At 39.0% G+C, this 18,123-nt stretch overlaps 1 long non-coding RNA gene across 4 annotated transcripts in view; it reads right to left on the reverse strand.

Moving 5' to 3' along the window:
• Positions 1–16,077, reverse strand: part of LOC105436494 — a 50,927-nt gene extending 34,850 nt beyond the window's left edge. For 2 of the 4 annotated variants that reach the window (XR_004064804.1, XR_004064802.1), the window contains exons 1-5: positions 15,794–16,075; positions 12,167–12,348; positions 8,924–9,045; positions 7,142–7,325; positions 5,577–5,796 (exon numbers count right to left, since the gene is read on the reverse strand). This is a non-coding gene — a long non-coding RNA (uncharacterized LOC105436494). Of the gene's footprint in view, positions 1–5,576; positions 5,797–7,141; positions 7,326–8,923; positions 9,046–12,166; positions 12,349–15,789 lie in introns of all 4 variants that reach the window. The other 2 variants (XR_004064805.1, XR_004064803.1) reach the window with 2 other exon arrangements.
• Positions 16,078–18,123: the final 2,046 nt, after the last annotated feature.

Raw genomic sequence — 18,123 nt, forward strand, 5'->3', positions numbered from 1 at the left:
AGACCAGTATTGGAAACGCCCCAATTTCAAAAAATGAAATAGAAGCTCTTATTACCAATAATGTGAAAGAATATGTTTTGAATAGAAAATGATGATAAAAATATTGACGGGAAACCGCCTACTAATTGATATATATGGTAAATTAGTGTATCTCTTGCCTGTTGAGAGATACAAATGCACGTGTCGCGCACGTGTGTGTAGTCCCATATACATCTTTTTGTGTACAGTGATTCTAACTTTATGAAGACTTGGCCAAATTTCTTATCATTTTGATGATTCCAGAACCTTGCAGTACATCTATGCTAGATGATCAACCTTTTCTGATCGATTTCACAATGTTTCTTTCACAATGCAATCCCATGACCATAACTGGTCTTTAGCTTTAATATACATAGATGTCTTCTTTTTGTATACCGGTACCTGCAATGCTCAGTTCATAATGGCCAGACAATCAATTGTTATTTCCTACACAGAGATGCATATATTGCATAAATAAGTTTATGTAAATCATAAAAGAAAAGAGTGTATGAGTATCATAACACATTTTATATGATGATCAGATTTGCCAGTCCTGAATCTTATGGACATAGCATCAATTCCTCCTTGATAGCAATTAATTACATTGTACATTGTAAAAGTGTGTTTAATTTGTTACCAGCTACTGAAAAGCTTCATTGCGAGTTTGAAATTTAAATGGATGACCTGTTCTTCCCAAAGCCCATAGCTAAAGCTAAAGAAATGGTTATTGTACGTACCAAAATAACCAAAACTACAACTCTTTCACTTGAGTTATGTTTTCGACCAATAAAGGGTAAAAAAACATGAGTTTTACACGTTATTTGTTGGCCATGATAAGCATCACTTATGACATCTTACAGATGCAATGTTAGAGAAGTAACATTTCTATTAAATGGAAGAAAATAACCAAATGGTTATAATCATGGGTAGTATTCTGAAGACTATGTAATCTTTTATGTGTCATAGTTACAAGAAGTAGTTAGAACAAGTCATTTGTTAATTTTTGTGCAAACTAGCTGTGTGCATGTACAGATATCTGTGCAAGCACCAACAATAAGTGTCTCTTCCCTAGAATTCTGATTTGTAAGGAAAAAGAATACGACCCCAGAGCTATATTGCTCCTTTGACAGCAATCATTTGCATTGAAACCCCATACCCAGGTGCACTGTCCTTTAGCATGACTTACAGGGTTAATTCTGTTATACAGGCACATATTTAATGGTATATAGGTGATTTTTTATTTTTTTTGGTATTTATTATTATTATTATTATTATTATTTTTTAAATTTATTTATTATTATTATTATGTATTATTATTATTATTATTATTATTTTGTTTTTAGGTGATTTTTTTTTTTTGGATTTTTTTTTGGATTTTTTTTTGTAGATTTTTTGTTGTTGTTTTGTTGGGGGAGGGGGGGTGGGGGACAGGTGGAGTGAGGACTTAAATGACTGCTGCCTCCCCCTCCCCATTGAGCAGAAAACAAAGCAAAACAACAATAGCCAGCTATTTTAAGGGTAAAAACACCCCTCCTGTTTCAGATTGTCTGAATTCTTGAATTCATTTTCCTTGAAGCGAGGTCATGTTGAAGAAAAACTGTTACCGCTCTCCTCCTTTCAGACAATCCTGGTGTTGCACCTGCTGTCAGACCTACCTTACTGCTGAAACAATGGGTTGTATGATGTAATGTAATAAGCGAGTTCGTAATTAGAATTTGCGAATGGGCAGATCAAGGTCATTCGTACCCAAATTGTAAAACCATTGAGACGAATACTCGATCGTGCTCATATAAGTTATGTCATCAGTATTCATTTATGCACCAACAGTACATTTATCTGATACACAGGTGGAAGTATTATTCTCCAGAGGCAAACAAAAGGTATTCATGAAGCACCTCCATCACTTCGGCAGTGATAATTCTAAAATGCACACGTGGGAAGTATCCATCGTGTCAAAGATCTATGGATATTTTGGGGACATGCGTTCCAGAGCTATTTACGAACTCGCTTAAACTTGAGTTTGTAATGTTTAGGCCTAAAATTAATTGTATTCTATTGTATTTATATGTATTGACTTGATGTATCTGTGCTTATGTTTTTTGAATTTATTGTAGGTTGATTAGTATATATATTAATTATAGTTTGTAAATATTATATTGAATGTATTATCATCTAAGTATTGCCAATTTTGTAAAGCGCTTAGAAACATTGTATTAAGCGCTATAGAAATACAATGTATGAGTTGTATGAGGACAGGTTACAAATGTACTTGAATTTGTTACATGCCTTTGCTCCATTGATTCCAAGTGGTAGCTCATGCTAGGCAGCGCCTTGTCTTACATACCAACAATATGCAAATTCGATTCTTACCAGGCTATAAGAGAGTTTACAGATACAATCTGCGCATGGGCAGATAAAGGTCATTTGTACCAAAAAGGTAAAACTCGAGATGAATACTGGATATGTGCTCATGAAAGTTATGTAACATTATTCATTTATGCACCAACGGTACATTCTATGACAAGCAGGTGGAAGTATTCTTTTCAAGAGGGCAAACAAAAGGTATTCATGAAGCACATCTAGGACTTTGGCAGTTATTATTCTAATATGCTCAAAGTGGAACTTCTCCGTTTGTAAAATATCTGTGGATATTTGGGGTCATTTGTACCATGTGCTTTCTGTAAACTCCCTTATTGAAAGAAATTGCTACTAGCAGGTGGATGCAATAGTAATCACAAAAGAAGCACCCATTCAATTGAATAGAGGCCTTCATTTGTGAACTCTTCATCTCTTGTTTATAATCAATTCTTATTGTCTTGTAACTGATGTTTCGAAATGTGAATATTCACCACTGATTTGTCATGGGGTATTTTTCGTAATGTAATCAAATATAATGCATATATGTCTTCGTGAAATGCGACATTAATAATTATTTCATTCACCTCTTACAAATAATTGTATTTCAATAGTCAGAATACAAACTGCATACAGTACATGTTGTTAGGTAAAATGAGCAATGTTTGTCCTACCTAGCAACAACTAATTTAAGAAAGACTTATGCATTAAATTTGATTGCATTATGAGAACGTGCTACTGTTTAATGAATTTTGGGTTCTGGTACATAGGCGTACGGAGTATGAGGTGACGGTTGCCTGAATATTGTATCTTTGATAATCCTTAAGGGCTGTCTATTATCATATTATAAATGACAACATTTATGATTCTGGAGTCTGAACTGTACTGTACATGAACTTGAAATCATCTCAATCAGCCAGAAGCTTTTGAAAACCATGCTGATGAAGAGAGTGTATCATTAATGCCATGATAGTTATTTGATCCTTTATATTTTCTGTATATTTCTTTATTTGCCAATTGTTGCTTCTCTCTTTCCTAAATTGTAGGTTTGTTAATTTTTGCACTAATCAATTGTTCATGCTTGTTTTGTCATTAATTGTAAAGCAAGGATACCTCTTTGATAGATTTGTGCGCCATATAAGTATATAATTAATATTATTATTACCAAAATAACTGACATAATACTGTACGATAATAGCTAAGATGAAGGTGCATATGAAGTGGCTTCTCTGTATTACATATTTCATGTTGCCTAATACATGTATCATAATACACACCAGGCAGTGGTGCAGCTATACGGGGTCAGGGGGGCAAATACCACCGAATCAAATGTTGAAAGATGAAAAGAAAAGGATAAAATGAGAAAAAGGGGAAAAATAAAAGGGACAGGTGGGAAAGATAGTAATAAAAAGAAGATAAAAACTACCACATACTCTCTCAAATTGTTTGGCCTTGTAAATTCACATTTCAACAACTTGATAAGACTGGTGCCTCCCAATGATGACAGTGGCCCCTTGGTGGCTAGTCCCGTGCTTTGATCACCACTGTCTCTATCTCATGTCAGTATGTACAATATTAATGTAAATGTAAATGGTACAAAAGCTTCACAACTGTCTCTAGCTGTCTCGTGTCAAAATGTATGATACTATATTATTAATGGAAATGGAAATGTACAAAAGCTGTGCTCAAATGTTAAACATCAGTCACCATGCCAAACTGACTTCAACTCACAGATTCTTGGCTGTATGGGTAGTGAAATTTGTAATTGATATCTAAATGCTCTGTTGTCAGAGTGACTGACGTATCGAACATGTAACATGGAGTAATGATAGAACAGTGACAGCCCTATATTCCAAGGTAAAATAGGCCTTTATTAGCCGGAAAAGATGCTTGGAAAAGACTGCATGTGTCAAAAATGTAATCAGACTTACTCTTTCACAGATTGAACACTAGCATGCGGGCACTATATGCTAGGCAGATTCACTTGACATTTAATCACAAGGTTGAGAATTTCAACTGCCTATTTCTATAGCTCAAACATCACATATCCTGGTACCTAAGGCTTGCATCAATCTCAGCTGTACAGTCCGTATGATGTCTAAATTTTTCTTCAAAGAACATAAGTTCTGTCCTTGCAGATAAGTCAGAGGACTATGTATGAATCCTAGACCTCAAATGCTGACATCCTTTGATGCTGATAGCAACATCATCAACAACAGCTACAGCCAGAGACGTATTGGCACTCAAAGGGTCCTTCTGAGTGGTGGACATAAAGACAACTTTCAAGGGGATATGGTACCTACTACGTGGCGGATATATGCACCACTCCGTAGCAACAGGGTACCATACCACTATACGTGGTGGATATAAGTACTACTCCGTAGTATAATGAGCCCCACTACACAGCAGATACATTAGAAGATATGGGTCTCATTATGTGGTGTATATAAGCAACACTACATAGCTGAATTGAGACTACCAACTATTATAGGCCATAACGGTCTATCCTCACACTCAACGGTTTCACACCTAGACTGATCTACTAAGAGCAATATTCTTTAGCAGATATGAGCGAAAGAATACAAGAAGTTGAATGCCTTTGAATATAGGCCTATCAGGAGTATTCACACAATCCTGTAAACATATGAGACTGTGCCAGCCCTAGAGCGATCGATGCTATGGTACCAGGAACCTGCACTTAGTTAATAAAAATCATCATGATCTCTGAAAATTATGATCATGCTATTTTCCAGGCTCATATAGACAATATTAAAGCTTTATCACTGTCGGAACATGGGGGTTAACTGTTCAAACTTCATATCTTCAAGTACATGTACTTTAAAAGTTACCAAAATGCAATATTTAAAAAAAATGTGCAATATGATAGAAAACTGTCATGACCTTTTTAGGTGGAAAATAATGTTACACTTTGAAGCGCTTTACACTGTCATCAAACACTACTAAATAAGCAATAACTACGTTAAATTTGCAAACATGAAAATGAAATAAAAATGCAATTATGTTATATGTAAAAATGTGCAAAGGCAAAATAAATATAGAATACAATTCTACTTGAAATGTGAAAATGAAAGAAAAAAAGTAAAATAAAATGCAGTGTATACTAAATGAAAAACAAACCAAATATTTCCTTTATTCTGATTTTGGTTTGGTTTGCTATGTAAGATTTGATTTGATTTTCTAACCTTGCTTCTCTTTCTCTGCTATCTGTCATGTTTGCTTTGGTCTGCTTTGGTCAATGTGCCTTTTCTGCATCAGGTGGTGAGAACTATCTCAGTGCTGTCTTCACAGTGCTAGATGACTGCTTGTGAGATGAGCTGAACTAGCTGGGATAAGTCGGCTGGCGCTCTTCTTTTTTCGGGTCATTGTTGTCTTGTCAGTTGTTTGGTGGTGAAATGAGCCGCTCTGTATTAAAGAGAAAGTTGAGTTCTGGTCATGCATTGTGAAAGAAACGGTGTGGAATCGATCAGAAAAGGTTGATCATCTTGAATATAAGTGTTGGTGTGTACTGCAAGCTAGGTTCTGGAAAAATCAAAATGATAAGAAATTTGACCCAGTCTTGGTAAAGTTCCAAGCACTGTACACAGAAAGATGTATATGGGACTACATGAACATGTGTAATATAAATCTGTCCCGATTTTTACGCTGTTACATGTCATATTTAGAATATGGAGGCATTTGAAGAACCACGCTTTTCAGGGAATCTTTTTTCTTCTCATGTTCTTCCACACTTGCACGATAACAATGATAATGCTCACAAATTATTTTTCACCTCTCCCCGGAACTCAACTTTGGCTATAAAGAAGGAGAAGAGATCATCTGTTAGTAACAAGCTGGTGAATGAACAACTTGAAGGAAGTCTGGTCTATTTCCCGTGAGAGTGAGAGAGAGAGGGAGATCGAGAGCAAGAGTGAGGGAGAGAGATTATGGAATAACATTGTTACAGAAGCTTTTTCAAGTTGTAGGCGTTTCTTTCAGCAGGTGCCTTTCTACCAGATCAAGCAACACAGAAGGTAGATACTTTTGGTAATCATCTATTTCTAAGTCCGATTTCCTACCATGGAAGAGGGACCCCATCTCTACTTGTATCACATCATTGGTTACCATTGGTTACTATCCATCTTGCTTTTCTACCATGGTAGATAGATCCCATCCTCAATGTTCTTGTCATTTCATTAGTTACCATCCACTTTCCCATCTAGTCTTCAGGCCTCCTATTAAACAGGGACTCCATCCTTAGCCTACTGCAGTCAAACCTGGTTTAGCGAACACCTGTCTACAAAGACCACATTTTTTGTTTTGTTTTTTGTTTGAAAATGGTTTCTCATTGAAACATGTACTAAAGGAACCTGTACATGAAGACCGCCTGTCTGTAAAGACCACCTTTCTTGTTTCCCTCAGGTGGTCTGTATATGAGTAGTGCTGTGATGAAAGGAATATTGACAGCTCTTTGGAAAGTATAATTTTGCTTACTCATTTTAGAACACTGTGTTAGTAAACAAGCATTGCTTGTGTGAATTGTGTAACTCAGTATTAAAACACCACATCTGTACTATTATTGTTGGTGTCATATCATTGTTGTATATATGTTCTTTTTAAGTGTGTACCAAACAGAAAAGAAAATATCAGCTTTCTCAGTTTTATTACAGCGCAGTATCTTTTCAGTACATTGGGGAAAAAGACCCCATCTTTACTGTCGTTTCACCCATGTTCTAGATCCATGCCACTCCTTTCTTTAACAGATACCTACCTACCTACAGAAGTGTGATCTAATGCCCAGGCTCTTCTGATGAAGCACTACACGATGAAGACGGGGGTAACGATAGTCTTCCATTGACCTCTGATCTGCTAGTCAAAGTCCAGCCTGCAACATGTACCTCCATCATCATGGCTGTACAAACTAGGGGTTCGCAGGGTTCACGCGAACCCCCCTCCTAAAAAAAAGAATTTTAACCAAAAAAGTTTTTAAAAAGGTCATTTTTGTGGTTGAATTAGAGCTAATAATCTCACACCCAGGCCTACAAATGATAACAATTAAAATAATAGAGGTTTTAATTTATTTTATATTCATTTATAAGCACTTCCATCAAGTTGAGTATTGTTTTCTATGTTATGGATATAAAACAGAGCGTGAAATGCATTACGGTTACCCAGGGTAATTCTGTGAGCGTTTGCAATACCATGCGTGCCACGGCCGCCACGCCTAGCATATCAACAAAACAGCGCTCTAGCCGCCAGCCACTGCACCATAAGCGTGATTTCAGCAGTGTTCTGATATATGTCAGACTAACCCACCCCTGCAATTTAGTCAAGGGGCTTCTGTTTTGCTTCTTTTGTTATCAAAGTATGGCATTTTAGGGGCAGATTTGTGTCATGTTTGTGTAAATATTATTTGATTATGTTTGAACTGTAAAAATCTGATGAGAGCATAGCCATTTTTTCTTTGTTTTTTTAAATCATGACATGTTAACTCAGATTCTTTATTTCCTTCGCAGGTATGGCAGGACATGCACCAAATTGCACCATTATAAGTAAATAAATGCAAAATCTGCCCTACCGTGTGAGAGGGATACCCCCGCCCAAACCCTCCCCCTCTGACTCTGCGGTGGCCCCTGGTCGCTTCTCTCTCTCGGGACTCGTTCTTGGCTGTAGTTGCTGAATCATACATGTATGTGGCATATGGTTTATGTTGGAACTGTGTATGACAGGCTCATTTACACGGGGGGCCAACAGGCCCTGGACCCCGCCCCCCCCCCCCTCTTTAAAAAAAGGAAAGGATAGGAAAGGAAAAGGGAGGAGAGAAGGGCTAAAAAAAACGAGTTAGAAGTGGACCCGGGGCACTCACTTATCCGTATATAGGCCAAGGACCCGGTCCAGTTAGCCGTGCTCCAAGTTTTTGGTCATTTTCAGGTCAGGACTAGCCCTAACTCATATTCTAATTAGGCCTACATGTATATGATTTAGGTCAGGACTAGCCCTAATTCGTATTTTAATTAAGCCAACATGTATATGATTTAGGTCAGGACTAGCCCTAATTCGTATTTTAATTAGGCCTACATGTATATGATTTAAACAACGGTTGATGATCGCTGTACACTAGGGCGTACAAGTTACAACGTTCAAAAGTATGTCAGGACTCAGTTAGCTTCAGGTCCATCTGTCAAATCATCATGCCGGCCATTACACAATGTACAGGGCCCCCCTATGGCAGGGCTGAAGCCTACCCCCCCCCCCCCAATTTTTTGAAAAAGTATGTTAAAGAGAAATAGAAAGAAACCGACCAAGGCCCCGGCCAAAAAAAAAAGCGATTTAGCGAACCTAATTCAGCAAAAAAGCACACAAAAACAGCAAATGAAAGAAGTAAAAACACGGAGGCATCGTCAAGCATGTCGGCAAAGCTTCTGAAATCATATTCAGTTTACGATGCTTACCATTATTATTTCTTCTTAAAAGTGGCTTTCTTATCATGATTTTCTACCCCTTTTTAAATTTAGATGAATACTCATCTTGAAGCCCTTATAAGATAACTTACCTTAAAATTTGGAAATTTCATGATTTCCTTCATGACTAGCTTTGCCTGGCAATCTTTCTTTTTAGTATCTTGTATATAAGGTTCCTGGGCTTGTATGCATTTCCAATAGCTGGTTCTCTCATCTAAAAATGAAGAAAAAAATGAATAACAAGACATCACAACAGTATACTGATGGCCACAATCTACCTTTTAAAGAAAATAGAGTGACCATTTTAACTTTTGGCACACAACAATTAAATATTGAGTGAGGTATGACATTTGATAAAACAAACAACAGGGGGTGATTTAGATTAGAAGAACACCAAGTTATTTCAAACTCTTAACTGTTTAATATCAGATTAAAGACGAGGGGAACTGGTGAAAAAACATGCATTTGTAATAATAGTATTGTATAGCTTTACAGATATTATCTGTTTGGACAAATTATCATTTTACACCAAAGAGAGAATCTGCTTCTCTTTCAATTAGTTAGTAATAACAGTTATCATTCTCCATTACAACTTCCTACACATCTATTGGCAATTAACATAGATGAATTTTGTATCCATTTTGAAACAACTCAAACAGAACAACTATATCATAATTAGTATTGTAACATAATCGGTCCAGTATTCAGTAAGACGTAGAGGGCGTTATAGTTAATTATAAAATACATACATGTACATCGTGATATGTCGGTCAGTCAGCGTTGAGCTGTCGTTGCGACAGGTACGTTACAAAGAACGAGATTAAGTTACTTGAACTGCAGATACTGTGCAAGTGTTGTTTCTTGAGTTCCTGTCATACATTTAGTGGTTGCAGGAGTAAGTGATTGAGAGCTTGTCCACGTTTTTCTTACACGATATACTTTTGTGAGAGCCCACTGATAAGAGATCTTTGATGAATGATTGTCGAGAGCGTGGACAAGGTTTTGAGAGACTGCACAAGGCAGAAAGCTACTCCGGCAGAGCCCGGTTACGCCACACTGGTGGCGGCGGTGGGATTGAAGCAACATGGTTGTAGCACTGAGCTCGGAACGTACTCCACCAACAGCGCCTACGTGCATACGCACTAAAGGAGATTGGCACCTGGAAGGAAGAGATAGCGCCTCTACGTAGTAGGTATAGCGCCCATGACGTAAAGTCCTCGTAGCAAAATTGAAATACCCCCTTGCTTCTTGCTTAGATGGAGGTATTGGGAGGCTGCCAAGAACCACTGATCCCCAGGTCAACAATGTGGTTTTGCCAGTGATCGTTGCTGGAAGGGAGAAGAGAGATTGACAGATCGCCATAGTAACCCCATAGTAACCACTGACCTCTAGGTCAATGGTACTAACCCTAACGTGACTGCACCACTGACCTCAGGACTGCACTGAGTTGTCCACATCTGCGGACGAAGTGTCCCCCTAATAAAAATCCGTGCAGAAATTAGTCCTCATTAAGAAGCTGCATTCCGTTGCATGAGTATTCACTGATAATAAAAGTACATGTTAATATCAATTAAGATATAACAAGCTTCTGACACAAGACAGAAAATCGTTAAATAGTGCAGTGTAAAGAGAACTTTCTTGTTATCATCAATGCGCGGGTGAAGGGGGTGTTTCAAAACCCGAGTTTGAGGACTCGTAATTTATGAATGGGGTTTTTCAACCAGGAAAAACCCGAGGACTGTCGCTTCGACTTGGAGAAAAAGACTAGGCCACTATAGACTGAGATGAAGAAGAAGAAGAAGAAGAAGAAGAAGAAGAAGAAACAGAAGATCGAAGAAGAAGAAGAAGAAGAAGAAGAAGAAGAAGAAGAAGAAGAATTAAGAAGAAGAAATTACAGAAGATCGAAGAAGAAGAAGAAGAAGAAACAGAAGATCGAAGAAGAAGAAGAAGAAAAGCGGCCGCCAACCAGAGAGAGAGAGAGAGAGAGAAGAGAGAAGAGAGAATTAAAATTTTGGAGAGAGGGGGAGAGAGAGAGAGAGAGAGACACGGACACCCGGGGAATGGATCGAGAGACAGACATAAATAAACATGAGGAGAGAGAGGTGGGAGAGACAGAAAACTAGGGAAGGGAGAGATAGATAGAAAGGAGAGGGGAGAGAGACTGAAGGAGGCAGCCTGAAAGAAACAGAGTCGGAGAGAGAGAGAGAGAGAGAGACGGAAAGTAGCGCGAACTATGTTTGGAAAACAAGTTGATCAGTGGTTAGGCCTCCTCTGCAGCAAGCAAAGAAGGGGGTGTTTCAATACCTGACTTTATGGCCATTTACTCGGGTTTGCGAGCTACGAGGGTCAGACGTAATGCTATAGGCGCCGGCGAAGGAAGAAATAGTGCCTATTGGCGCCAGTGAAGGAAGAGATAGCACCTATAGTCAGAAGCCTTGGGGAAACGGGACTCGGCCGACTCAGGAGCACTTGAGAAGGCTGGACAAGAACACAGACTCAGGAAAGACACAGAGTCTCTAAGTGGAGCACCTTCTGTAAGACCATTTACTACAAATTACAGATCAGTCAAGGACAGTTCCGATAGAACCCAGCATCAGGAATGAGCAGATGAGCCAAGACCAGGCGCAAGATCCTGTCAAGTACGACCTGGATCCTGGAAGCAAAGCAGCGGTCTGCGGACCGGCCGGATTGGTCAGCAATGGCTTCAAAGTCCAGTGTGGAGAAGCCCTTGAAGGAAGTGAGCCCAACTGGAAATGAAGCAAAGCGTTCTCTACAGGAAATGGGAATGTGACCAAGGACATAGGGTAACTGAATGTTGTCTTATCAGCTAAGCTTCGAGAGGTCGTTGTGAAGGAATTGCATGGTGGCAAGTCTAGTGGATACCTTGGCATGAACAAGACCAGAGATAAGGTTCGCTTAAGATTCTATTGGGTAGGAACGGATGCAGACATCTGCTCAAGTGTACGACAGTTGAAGGTAGTTCATGTGGACAGGTTGAACCCTACGAAGTGGCATCTCTTCAGCCCTACAGACACCTAGTTAGAAGCGAATGTAAGTCAGCACGAAGGTTGAGCAGGACGCTCCTAGCCAACTTGCACATGTCAGCTTTAGGAGAGGAAGACGAGGTTGACCCCGTTGACAGGGAAGCTTCAAAACTAGTCCACGTTGTTCTTACACGATATACTTTTGTGAGAGCCCACTGAGAGATCGTTGATGAATGATTGTCAAGAGCGTGGACCAGGTTTTGAGAGACTGCACAAGGCAGAACGCTACCCCAGCAGAGCCCTGTTACGCCACAGTATCTTGAATGCTACAATAAAGTTGGATATACTTACCCTCTTTTCAGCTCTTGCTTCCTTAGCTTTCACCTTGGATTTCAACTTGTGATCTTTGGCATATTCACACTCATACATGTTCTTGTTGAGGTGGATGAATGATATGCCATCATACTTAATCTTTCCACCGTGGCTAGGTTGTGCTTCCTCCCATAAGATTATATGCTTGCATCTATCGATAGCTGTAAAGAGAACCATTGATCTTCAGATGAATCAAGCTTGTCCATGGACAAAACACCAAGACCCCAAAATCTATTGTATTTTGAAGTACTTGAGTGAGCATCGTAGCTTGAAAATTTCCTTCATCATTATCATCATCAACACAACCACCATAATCATGATCACCATCACCATCATCACTATCCTGATCATCATCACCATCTCAATTCCTGGTCATATATCACCATCATCATCAAACAATTTAATCATCATCACCATCATCATGCAGCATCATTATCATCACCATCATCATCAACATCAACATCATCAACATCATCAACCTCATCATCATTCATCATCATCATCAATCATCAACATCATTCATCATCACCATCATCATCAATCATCACCATCATCATCAACATCAACATCAACATCACCATCAATCATCATCATAATGATGAACATCATCAACATCATCATCATTCATTATCAACATCATCATCAATCATCATCAACATCATTCATCATAACCATCATCATCATCAATCATCACCATCATCAACATCATTCATCATCATCATCAATCATCAACATCATCAACATCATCATTAACATCAACATCATCATCATCAATCATCAACATCATTCATCATTCATCATCGCCATCATCATCAACATCAACATCAACATCATCATCATTCATCATCAACATCATCATCAATCATCACCATCAACATCATCAACATCATCATCACCATCATCAACATCATTCATCATCATCATCATCATCATCATCAACATCAACATCATCATCATTCATCATCGCCATCATCATCAACATCAACATCAACATCATCATCATTCATCATCAACATCATCATCAATCATCACCATCAACATCATCAATCATCACCATCATCAATCATCCCGGGGGGGGGGGGGGGGGGGGGGGGGTACTCACGTATACGGGAAATGTGCCGCTCGGAAGGGTGACTTTTTCAGGAAAGATCCTTAGACATGGGTCCCCTTTTAATTAAGAAAAATCCTTAGACATGGGTCCCTTTTTTCATTTATTCCTTTCCCCTCTTTTCTCCCTCATTTTCTCCTGGATTTTGGGATTGGCTCCTACATTGAAAATGCCTAAATCTCTCCCATCTCTAAATAAATGGACCCTTCGAATTCGGTGATTGCATTTCCAGTGTACGAGGTGTACGCACTGACCTCTAAGTCAATGGGTGTACGTACGTAGCTCGTAAACTCAACTAGATCCCGGGGTACCACATATATCAGGACCCCATGGGCTCTATACCGGGTACTCATATGGCATAATGCGCGCTAGGTAGGGTATCCGCCCGTATAGGGGTCGTACCCCCGGAAACTTGTAGCGCTTCGCACGCTGAATGATCGGCAGCTATACCCTGCGTACCCTCTGCCCAGCAGCCGGGCAGCAGCGGGGCTCAAGCAGGGAGCTATATAGCCAATGCTTGAGAGCTCGTGTACGGGTACGTTAACAGGAAAAGTCCTTCAATTAAAACAGATGCTAGAGGTGCTAGCACAGTATTATTATGTTGCATGGTGTTTTCATCTTTATGTGTGTAAACTACTTGTAAACTACATGTAGTATGGTACAGTTTACTAATAAAGAACTTTATCGAGAAACTGCAAAATTATTGGCCATTGTATTATTACACACATAGGTGCATTACTATCCTGGCTGTGTATTAAAAGCTGTGCTATTAGTATTGATTCTCAACATTTCAAACACCACTGTGTAAAACTCAACCAATTTCACTAAAAATCAATACTTTAGTGACAATCAATAAGATCTAAATAGCAGTAATATACATTTTTTAACTTTCCAATGTTAGAAAGAATAATTCAAAAAATCAAATTGTGAGTCCACTGTCGAACTTGCCGATCAGCCGCATCGGCATGAATGTGTGCATCTCTGTGTTATGAGTGTATTGACTATTCATGTATTTAAATGCTGCCTATTAACGCGTATTGCAGTGCTAGAGGTCAATATGCATTAGCGTTGACTCTCCATATGCTTTGCTGGAGTGTATTATTACAGCTTAAAAAATGTAATATTTGAAGTTTGAAATCCTTAGACATGGGTCCATTTTTGACAAAAAATCCTTAGACATGGGTACCTATTTCAGCAAAAGGACCCTTGGATGTGGGTATGGGTTCGGAGGTCTCAGCCGCACACCCCCGTCCGACTATAATCTGAGTACCCCCCCCCCCCCCCCCCCGGGCAATCATCACCATCATCATCATCAATCATCACCATCATCATCATCAATCATCACCATCAACATCATCAATCATCACCATCATCAACATCATTCATCATCATCATCAACATCAACATCATCAACATCATCATCATCATCATTCATCATCATCATCAATCATCACCATCATTCATCATCGCCATCATCATCAATCATCACCATCAACATCATCAATCATCACCATCATCATCAACGTCAACATCAACATCATCATCAACATCACCATCATCATCAACATCAACATCAATATCAACATCATCATCAATATCAACATCATCAACATCAACATCAACATCATCATCAACATCATCATCAACATCAACATCATCATCATCAATCATCACCATTATTCATCATCACCATCATCATCAATCATCACCATCATCACCAACATCATCACCAATCATCATCATTATCATCAACATGATGAACATCATCAACAATCATCACCATCAACATCATCAATCATCACCATCATCAACATCAACATCAACATCATCATCCACATCAACATCATCATCATCAACATCATCATCATCAATCATCACCATCATTCATCATCACCATCATCATCAATCATCACCATATCATCACCAACATCATCACCAATCATCATCATTATCATCAACATAATGAACATCATCACCAATCATCATCAATCATCACCATCAACATCATCACCATCTTCATCAACATCAACATCAACATCAACATCAACATCATCATCATCAATCATCACCATCATTCATCATCACCATCATCATCAATCATCACCATCATCACCAACATCACCACCAATCATCATCATTATCATCAACATGATGAACATCATCATCAATCATCATCATTATTAGCATCATCATCAATCATCATCAACAATTAATCATCATTATCATCAATCATCATCATCAATCATCACCATTATAACCAATCATCATCAACATCATCACCAATCATCATTATTATCATCAACATGATGAACATCATCATCATCAACATCATTATCATCATCGAAATCAGCAGCATCATCATCCACGAAGTATACGCGTCGGAAAGATAACGGGAGTCTGAGAGGGCAACCCGCCTAAACCCCTGGCGGCGACAATCAGACAATGGCAAGAACAGAATACGAATTCATTTTACGGGCATACAGCTCTTACTTACTTACTGTATGAACGTTTTCAGGGAAACAAAGCGCAGTGTTTTTATCCAATTCATGCTGTTCCTTTATCGTTTCTGCTGCCTGTTTTGTATACACATAACCGAAATTTTTGGAGTAAGCGTCATCGAATGGTGGTGTTTTCAACGTGGTGGAAGCGGCCAAGTTTACATCATCATGCATAATCGCCGAATGACGATACGATACAGCTGATCGGGATCGAGCGTCAACGTGCACTAGTACGATGTAGTCTGCAAGCACAGACCCTAATTTGACACTTTATCAACAAAATCTTGTGCCTTGAGAGAAGCCTAGCCCAGCTACCTACTGGATTTATGTCCGAGTCCGAGCGGACGAGCGGACGTGCTTTTCAGAAGCTCTCTAGGAGCTTGTAGATTTCTTGTAGATTTCTTGTAGAATTTTGCCAATATTGTTAAAAATTGCCTCAATACCGGATATAGTTGGGACTGTTTTGCTTCTTTATACTGTTGAACTTTGGATTGAAACTATAGTGGATTCATACAGGCCTATACTTAGGATCAGAGTCAAAAGGTAAGCAAGTCTTGTGGGCTACTAACACATACCGCACCCTTAATTACACGGTAGACTGCACACAATTGAATTTCCCGCCCTTTTCAGGCAACCAACCAGGTCATGGCCGGAGTGACAAACACCGGCCAGGGCGAAGAGCCACCTCTTTTACAACCCAATGAAGAAGATGAATTTCGAACTGTAAATTACTCTCGTAGGGAGCAAAAACCGAGAAATAAACGCAGGCGCGAAGGAAGCATTGCAATTGAAAATCTTTCAATGAGAACAGAATCCTCTTCCTCAGAAGACCAAAATACAACCCAGAACCGCCAATCGGAACTCAAAGTCTTAATTACCCCCATAGATAAATCAAAATCGCTAAAGAATGTGAATCCCATTACTATAGCTAGAAATATCCGTGAAGCTTGTCCAAACCCTGTGGAATTTATCAAACCCACAGCCCAAGGTCTCCTTATCAAATGCAAAAACCAGAAACAAGTAAAAGCACTATCTCAAATTAGTAACATAGGAACCACCCCAGTAAAAGTTGCAGAAAAGCAGCAAGTTGTGAGAGGGGTCATATATGGAGTACCTACAGAAATGACTGATGACGAAATTCTCAATGAATTGAAACACCAAGGAGTAATTGATGTAAAAAGAATCATGAAAAGGTCCAAATCAAATGTAAAATCAATTGAAATTGAAGAAAGCAGACCCAATTTTATCCCAATGAGGAGTGTTATTATAGCATTCAACCGTACAAACCTCCCCAGCAACATAACAATGTGCTATCAACATTTTGAGGTTAAACTATACATTCCCCCCGTTTTGAGGTGCTTTCAATGCCAACGCTACGGCCACGGCATAGCTCAATGCAAAGCAAAGATGAGATGCGTCAGATGCGGGGAAGACCACAAATTTGAGGAATGTAACCGAAAAGAAAGACCGATATGTATAAATTGTGGTGGGAACCATTCAGCAGCCTTTGACGGCTGTCTTGAAGCTAAGAAAGCCAAAAAGATACAAATAGTAAAAGTCAAAAACAATCTTTCATACGCACAAGCTGCAAAAATACAGTCGGAGCAAGAAAAAGCACAGCAGAAACCACAAGCCAACCTCCCTGAATCACATCCCTCCCTCGATGTCAACTCAGATAACCTCCCTCTTCCTCCCCGACCAGTGAGGTCATCCACAGCAATCCGCCCTGAAAACGCCACCCCGCAACTTGATCCCCAGCCCTGGAACACCCCGCTGCAAAAAAACGCACAGAGCAGTAAATTAATAGATAAGGATGGAAAAACTGAAGTAAAACTAGAAGCCCTCCCTCGAGGTAACCTAGTAACATTAATGAGTGATGAGCAAATAATCTCTTTCATTACGCAACTTGTTCTCACTTTTACGGATGGAAAATCCGAGAAGGAGATTTCATCCTTAGTGAAAGTGGCAGCTGAGAGACTGCTCAAACAAAGAGTAAAACATGACGCTAAAGATGTACTGGTATAGCATAGTAATGATGATGACAGCGCTAACCATATTACAATGGAACGCGCAGGGACTTCTTAATCACGGTCCTGAACTTATAAAATACTTAGATTCATATAAAGATGTAAAGTACCATTTAATTTGTGTTCAGGAAACATGGTTCAATGATGATAGAATATTGCAAATCCCTGAATATACATGTTTTATTAGAAACAGGGAAAATCAATCTAAAGGAGGGTGTGCCATTTATGTACATGATTCCATCAACTATGAATATCCTGTCAATGACGAAGAATTCGAAATACAACATATTAAAGTTCATGTTG

The sequence above is a fragment of the Strongylocentrotus purpuratus genome, unplaced genomic scaffold (genome assembly GCF_000002235.5).
Source record: "Strongylocentrotus purpuratus isolate Spur 01 unplaced genomic scaffold, Spur_5.0 spur5_scaffold_18, whole genome shotgun sequence".
In the NCBI taxonomy this organism is placed as follows: Eukaryota; Metazoa; Echinodermata; class Echinoidea; order Camarodonta; family Strongylocentrotidae; genus Strongylocentrotus; species Strongylocentrotus purpuratus.